This window comes from Macaca nemestrina, chromosome X (genome assembly GCF_043159975.1).
Source record: "Macaca nemestrina isolate mMacNem1 chromosome X, mMacNem.hap1, whole genome shotgun sequence".
Taxonomy (NCBI): domain Eukaryota; kingdom Metazoa; phylum Chordata; class Mammalia; order Primates; family Cercopithecidae; genus Macaca; species Macaca nemestrina.
In genome coordinates, this window is record NC_092145.1 from 48,451,074 (window position 1) to 48,458,634 (window position 7,561).

Genomic DNA, 7,561 nt, shown 5'->3' on the forward strand with positions numbered 1-7,561 from the left:
AACACAAAAGGATGAAATTTGCGGTACATAAATTGTATCTCACAGAAGCTATTTTTAGAAGTATATAAACAATAAAAATCACATCTTATGAAATAAAACAATGCTACATACTGTATGATTCTATTTATATGAAAGTCTAGAAAAACCAAAACTACAGTGATAGGAAGCTGTTCAATGTTGCCAAGGGCGAGGGGTGGAAGGAGGAGATTGCCTCAAAGGGGCCGGAGGGAACTTTTTAAACTGATGGAAATGTTCTATATCTTGATTGGAGTGGTGGTTGTATGAGTGTATACTTTCTTTCAAACTCCTCAAACTGTTTAAAATTGGTAAAATTTCATTATCTATGCATTATATCTCAATAAAATTGATTTAAATATTTTTAATCAGTGAAAGATTTTACCAAGCTTCACAAAAGATGATAAAAGAAACGTCCATAAGTACATTAAGTGACATTGGACTCCATTACATCAGTGAAATGCAAATTAACACAATATGAAATACTCTACACACCCTCTAGAATGGCCAAATTTAAAAAGACAAAATTTTTAAAATGCCAAGTGCTAGTGAGAATGTGGAACAACTGGAGCTCACATATACTGCTGGTGGGAATGCAAAATGGTTCATTAATCTGAAAAACAGTTTGGAAGTTCCCTAGGAAGTTAAAAAATATGTCCCATCATTTTCATTCCTGAATAATTACCCTAGAGAAATGAAAATATGTTTACACAAAGACTTGTAAGCAACTGTTCGTAATAACATTATTCATAATTGCCCGAACCTGGGTACAACCCAAATGACAATCAAAGGGTGAATGGATATACAAATTGTGGTATATTTATACTAATGGAACACTAAAAGGAATAAACTTCTGATATGGGCATGGATGATTCTCACAAACATTATTCCAGAAATGGCAGACAGAAAAACTTAGTGTATGACTCAGTTTTTATAAAACTCTAGAAAAGAAAAATCTATGATGACAGAAAGCAGATTAGAGGTTACCTGGAACGGAGGGTGGGGCAGGTTGACCTGGTTGAGGAACAAGGGAACTTTCAGGGTGATGGAAATATTCTGTATCTTGATTGCGGTGTGGTTAGTTACATGGGTGTATACATTTTGTGAAATTCATACATTATACATTTTGTCAAAATGTATACTTTAAATGAGTGCCTTAACTCTGTGTAAATTATACTTCAGTAAAGTTTACTTTAAAAAATAATTAGGAAAACGCAAATTAAAACTGCAATGAGATACTATTATACAGCCACCAGAATGGCTAAGATGTAAAAAGGTAGACGGTATCAAGTGTTGGTGAGGATATAGAGAGATCAGAATTCTTATTTATGACTGATTGGAGTATTAATTGGCACAACTACTTGGAACATTGTTTAGCAGTATCTATCAAAGCTGAACATATACATACTCTATTGACGTAGCAATTTCACTTCCGGATATTTAAATATATACCCAAAAGAAATGCATAAATATAGGCATCAAAAGACAAATATAAGAAAGCTTACAGCCTTGGCCGGGCGCGGTGGCTCACGCCTGTAATCCCAGCACTTTGGGAGGCCGAGGCGGGCGGATCACAAGGTCAGGAGATCGAGACCACGGTGAAACCCCGTCTCTACTAAAAATACAAAAAATTAGCCGGGCGCGGTAGTGGGCGCCTGTAGTCCCAGCTACTCAGGAGGCTGAGGCAGGAGAATGGCGTGAACCTGGGAGGCGGAGTTTGCAGTGAGCCGAGGTCGCGCCACTGCACTCCAGCCTAGGGGACACAGTGAGACTCCGTCTCCAAAAAAAAAAAAAAAAAAAAAAAAAAAGAAAGCTTACAGCCACATTATTTTTATATTCCCAAACCGGAAACAATCCAAATTTCCATCAACGGTAGAATGGATTTTAAAAACCATAATATAGCCATACAATGAATTATCACACACAATAAAAGGGAATGAACTGTTGATACGTAACATAGATGAATTACCAAAACAATGTTGAGTGAAAGAAGCCAACTAAAAAGATGCATGTTGTATTATAGCCATAAGATTCAATTTATATAATTTTTCATGGTATTTTTAATGGACACGTAATAATTGCACATATTTATGGAATACAGTGTGATATTTTGATACATGTATACAATGTGTAATGATTAAATCAAAGTATTAATGTATTCTTCACTTCAAACATTTATTTTTTCTCATGTGCTGAGAACATTAAAAATTATCTCCTCTAGTTATTTGAAAATATACAGTAAATTATTAAATATCATCAGTCTATGGTGATATAGAACACTAGAACTTATTCTCCTATCTAGCTATAATTTTAAATCTGTTAATCAATCTCTTTCTATCTTCCCCTCCCCCTACACTTTCCAGCCTCTAGAAACCACTGTTCTCTATTTCTGTCTCAACATTTTTAGCTTCTACATGAGTGAGAACATACAATATTTCACTTTCTGTGCCTGGCTTATTTCACTTAACATAATATCCTTTAGGCCCATCCATGTTGCCACAAATGACAGGATTTCATTATTTTTATGCTGAATAGTATTCCACTGGGTATATGTACCACATTTTCTTTATCCATTTGTTTGTTGATGGACAATTAGGTGGATTCCACATTTTCACTATTGTGGATAGTGCTGAAATAAATATGGTAGTGCAGATATCTCTTGGACATACTGATTTCCTTTCCTTTGAATATATACCCCGTAGTGGTATTGCTGGATCATATGGTTTTCTATTTTTAGGTTTTTTTTGAGGAATCTAAATACTGATTTCCATATTGGCTAATTTTTAAATTTACATTCCCACCAACAGTATATAAGAGTTCCGTTTTCAGCCGGGCACAGTGGCTGACACCTGTAATCCCAGCACTTTGGGAAGCTGAGGTGAGCTGATCGCTTGAGCCCAGGAGTTTAAGATCAGCCTGGGCAACATGACGAAGCCCCGTCTCTACTAAAAATACAAAATTAGCTGGGCGTGGTGGCGGCGTACACCTATAGTCCCAGCTATTTGGGAGGCTGAGGTGAAAGGATCACTTGAGCCCGGCAGATGGAGGTTGCAGTGAGTGATCATGTCACTGCACTCCAGCCTGGGCAACAGATGGAAACCCTGTTTCAAAACAATAAAAGAGGTCCCCTTGTCTCCACACCCTTGCCAGCAATTTGTTATTTTTTGTCTTTTTAATAATAGCTATTTGGACTGGGGTAAGATGATACCTCATTGTGGTTTTGATTGGCATTTCCCTGATTAGTGATGTTGAGCATATTTCCATGTACCTGTTGGCCATTTTGTATGTCTTGTTTTGAGAAATGTCTATTCACCTTATTTGCCCATTTTTTCGCATCATTTGAGGTTTTTTTTTTTTTTTTTTTTTAAATGTGCTTAAGTTCCTTGTGTATTCCGGATATCGATGCCTTGCTGGATGAATAGTTTGCAAATATTTTCTCCCACTCTGCAGGCTATCTTTTCACTTTGCTGATTATTTCCTTTGCCGTGCAGAAGATTTTTAGTTTGGTATAGTCTCATTGGGTCTATTTTTGATTTTGTTGCTTGTGCTTTTGAGGTCTTATCCATAAAATCACTGGCCAAAGTCCTGAAGTGTTTTCCCTATGTTTTCTTATAGTAGTTTCATATTTTTTGTGTCTGACATTTAAGCCTCTAATCCATTTGAGTTAATTTTTGTATATGGTTGGAGGTGTCCAGTTTCATTCTTCTGCATATAGATATCCAGTTTTCCCAGCACCATTAATTGAAGAGACTATCCTTTCCCCAATATGTTCTTGGTACCTTTGTTGAAAACGAACTCTGCTGTAGGTGTGTGGATTTATTTCTGTGTTCTCTATTTTGTTCCATTGGTCCATGTCTGTTTTTGTGCCAGTACTATGCTGCTTTGTCCACTATAGCTTTGTAGTGTATACTTTGAAGTCAGGTAATGTGATGTCTCCAGCTTTATTCTTTTTGCTCAGGATTACTTTGGCTATTCAAGGTCTTTATTGGTCCCATACAAATTTTGGGATTATTTTTTATATTTTTGTGAAGACTGTCATTGGTATTTTGATGGGGATTGCATTGAATCTGTAGATCACTTTGTGTAAAATATGGTCCTTTTAGCAGTATTAATTCTTCTAATCCATGAGCATGAGACGTCTTTCCATTTTTTATGTTCTCTTCAATTTCTTTCATCTGTCTTTTATAGTTTTCATTATAGAGATCTTTCCCTTACTTTCTTACATTTATTCCTAGGTATTATATTTTTAATAGCTATTGTTAATGAGATTGATTTCTTGATTTTTTTTCAGCTAGTTCATTATTGGTGTATGAAAATGCTATTGATATTTGTATGTTGATTTTGTATACTGCAAATTTATCGAATTTATCAGTTCTAAGAATTTTTGGGTGGAGTCTTTAGGTTTTTTCTGTATATAAGATCATGTCATTTGAAAACAGGGACAATTTGACTTCCTCCTTTTCTATTTGAATGCCCTTTATTTCTTTCTATTGCCTATTGTTCTGGCTAGAACTTCTGGTACTATGTTGAATAAGAATAGTGAAAGTGGGCATCTTTGTCCTGTTCCAGTTTTTAGAGGAAGTTTTCAACTTTTCCTTGCTCAGTATGATGTTGGCTGTGGGTTTGTCATACATGTTTTTGTGTTGAGACACATTCCTTCTATACCTAATTTGTTGAGAGTTTTTATCATGAAAAGATGTTGAAATTTATGAAATGCTTTTTCTGCATCTATTGAGATGATAAATAAAGAATGTAGTACCTGGAGTGCTTGCAGGTGATAACATTTCAAGGAAATAGGAAACTGGAGATTAAATTATCTGGTTGAGTTTGAAAGCAGTGATAATTCTTTTAGTATTATAATATGGGACGTTGGTAGTCCATGTGCCTATTGAAGGCAAGGCTAGATGAACCAGGTAACTGCCACTACAGATTATTTTGGCATTAATAATGAACCCAAGAATTGTGAAGTGGGCTAACTTTTTCTAACTGTGCTCTAGAGTTTAAAGAAACAAAATGGCTACACTGGGATTTACATGGTCAGCACAAGAAACAGACAACTATGAGTTTCTATTCCCTTTTTTCTTGTTGATGTAGAACTGACATAGTTGAAAATTGGCCAGAGTCTGATATAATGGGTCATTAAATTATAGTATACATTGAACTCACAGCCTTACTAGCTCATTTTTGTGAAAGTAAGGATATTTATCAAGATAGAGACCACCCAAGAATAGAAATGGGGACATTTGGTGCCTGTCAATGATAGACTGGATAAAGAAAATGTGGTACATATACACCATGGAATACTATGCAGCCATAAAAATGAATGAGTTCATGTCCTTTGCAGGGACATGGATGAAGCTGGAAACCATCATTCTCAGCAAACTAACACAGGAACAGAAAACCAAACTCCGCATGTTCTCACTCATAAGTGAGAGATGAACAATGAGAACATATGGGCACAGGGAGGGGAACATCACACACCAGGGCCTGTCGGGGGGTTGGGGGGCAAGGGGAGGGATAGCATTAGGAGAAATACCTAATGTAGATGATGCGTTGATGGGTGTAGCAAACCACCACGGCACATGTATACCTATGTAACAAAATTGCACATTCTGCATATGTATCTCAGAATTTAAAGTATAATAATATATTTTTTTTAAAGAAATGGGTACATTTGGGTAGATTCAGATAACTCTAAGTAGTTTACCAACAAGTGTGCTTTGCCAGCAGAAGCAGCCCCGGTTTGATAAGGCTGGTCCTGCCTTCCTTGAACACTCTGAATTTACTTTTAGGGGAATGTAAACTTTCTTCATAAAGCACCCCTACCCCCTCTTATTGCTTCCAGACTTGTAACTAGAGTCAGATAAGCATATGCTCCAAGGGTACAAATATGAAGTCTGACCTGGAAGGAGACAAGAATTGCAAAATTTTGCTAATTTACAATGACAGAAGTCTGAAGAATATGTGTAGAAATGTGTCTTAGAATGGTATACCACGGAAGAAAAAAATAATTTTTGATAGGCCAAATAGACCAACATCTGCATATTTACCAGAGAGTCTAAATTCAATTACTAGCTTACCTAATTGGAAGTGGTTCTGTTTGATCAGTTGATTGACAGAAGCCAAGGCTCAAAACTAGCCCATATTAAATGAAGTTGATATGGCAGATATTCCTTGGCATGCTGAAGAGGAAGTACTCCAAAGACTTAAGGAGACAGAAACATTGGAGTACATTTATATGATTCAGTCACTTACATTTTAACCATGTCCCTCTTCCAACAGGGACCAGAGGATGCTTTATTACTCAAGGCATTGAAAATTACCTTAATGAGAGGAGTCCCAGTATCCTTGAAACATGCTACAGTGGCTGTCTTTTGTAGGCTATGATTTATGGTGAAATTAAGTCTCCTTAACTTCTTTTTTAAAATTAATTTTTGACACATAATAATTGTACATATTTATGGGGTGAAGTGTGATGCTTCAATACATGTATACATTGTGCAATGATCAAATAAGGGTATTTAGCATATCCATCACCTCATATATTTATCATTTCTTCGTGGTGAGGACATTCAAAACCTTCTCTCCCATCTTTCCCAGCTATTTTGAAATATATAATACAATATTATTAATCATAGTCACCCTAATATTCTAACACCAGAACTTATTCTTCCTATCTAACTGTAACTTTGTACTCCCTAATCCATCTCTCTCCATCCCTTCCTCCCCACTACCCTTCCAACCCTCTGGTAACCACGATTTCTACTTTCTTCTATGAGACCAACTTTTTCGAGATTTCACATATTAGTGAGATCATGCAGTATGTGTCTCTCTGTGTCTGGCTTATTTCACTTAACATAATGTCTTCTAGGTTCATCCATGTTGCCATGAATGACAAAATTTCACTTTATTTTATGGCTGAATAGTATTCTATTGTGAAAATATACCACATTAAAAAAATCCATTCATTCATTGATGATTACTTAGGCTGATTCCATATCTTGGTTATGTAAATAGTGCTGCAACAAACATCAGAGTGCAGATATCTATTAGACGTACTGATTTCCTTTCCTTTGGATATATTCCTAGAAGAGGGATTGCTGGATCATATGGTAGTTCTATTTTTTTTTTGCTTATAAATTATATTCTTTATTATTTTTATGTTAAAATAGTGTCAAAATACAGTTAAGACTTTACATGTCAGAGAATTCAAAATGACATTTCTTTTAATTGCCTAGTCATATCTCAGGTACCATGTTTCTCATAACTTTAATACATTTGTGACATTTATTTGAAAATAGTTGCTGTGGAATCCTTTATTTTAAATTTCCTGGGTTTGTGTATATATCTCTAATTCTTATCCACAATGCTGCATTTATTCAGGGGTGGATTTTTAAACTTTTTAATTTATTATTATTATACTTTAAGTTCTAGGGTACATGTGCATAACGTGCAGGTTTGTTACATATGTATACTTGTGCCATGTTGGTGTGCTGCACCCATCAACTCATCAGCACCCATCAACTCGTCATTTACATCAGGTATA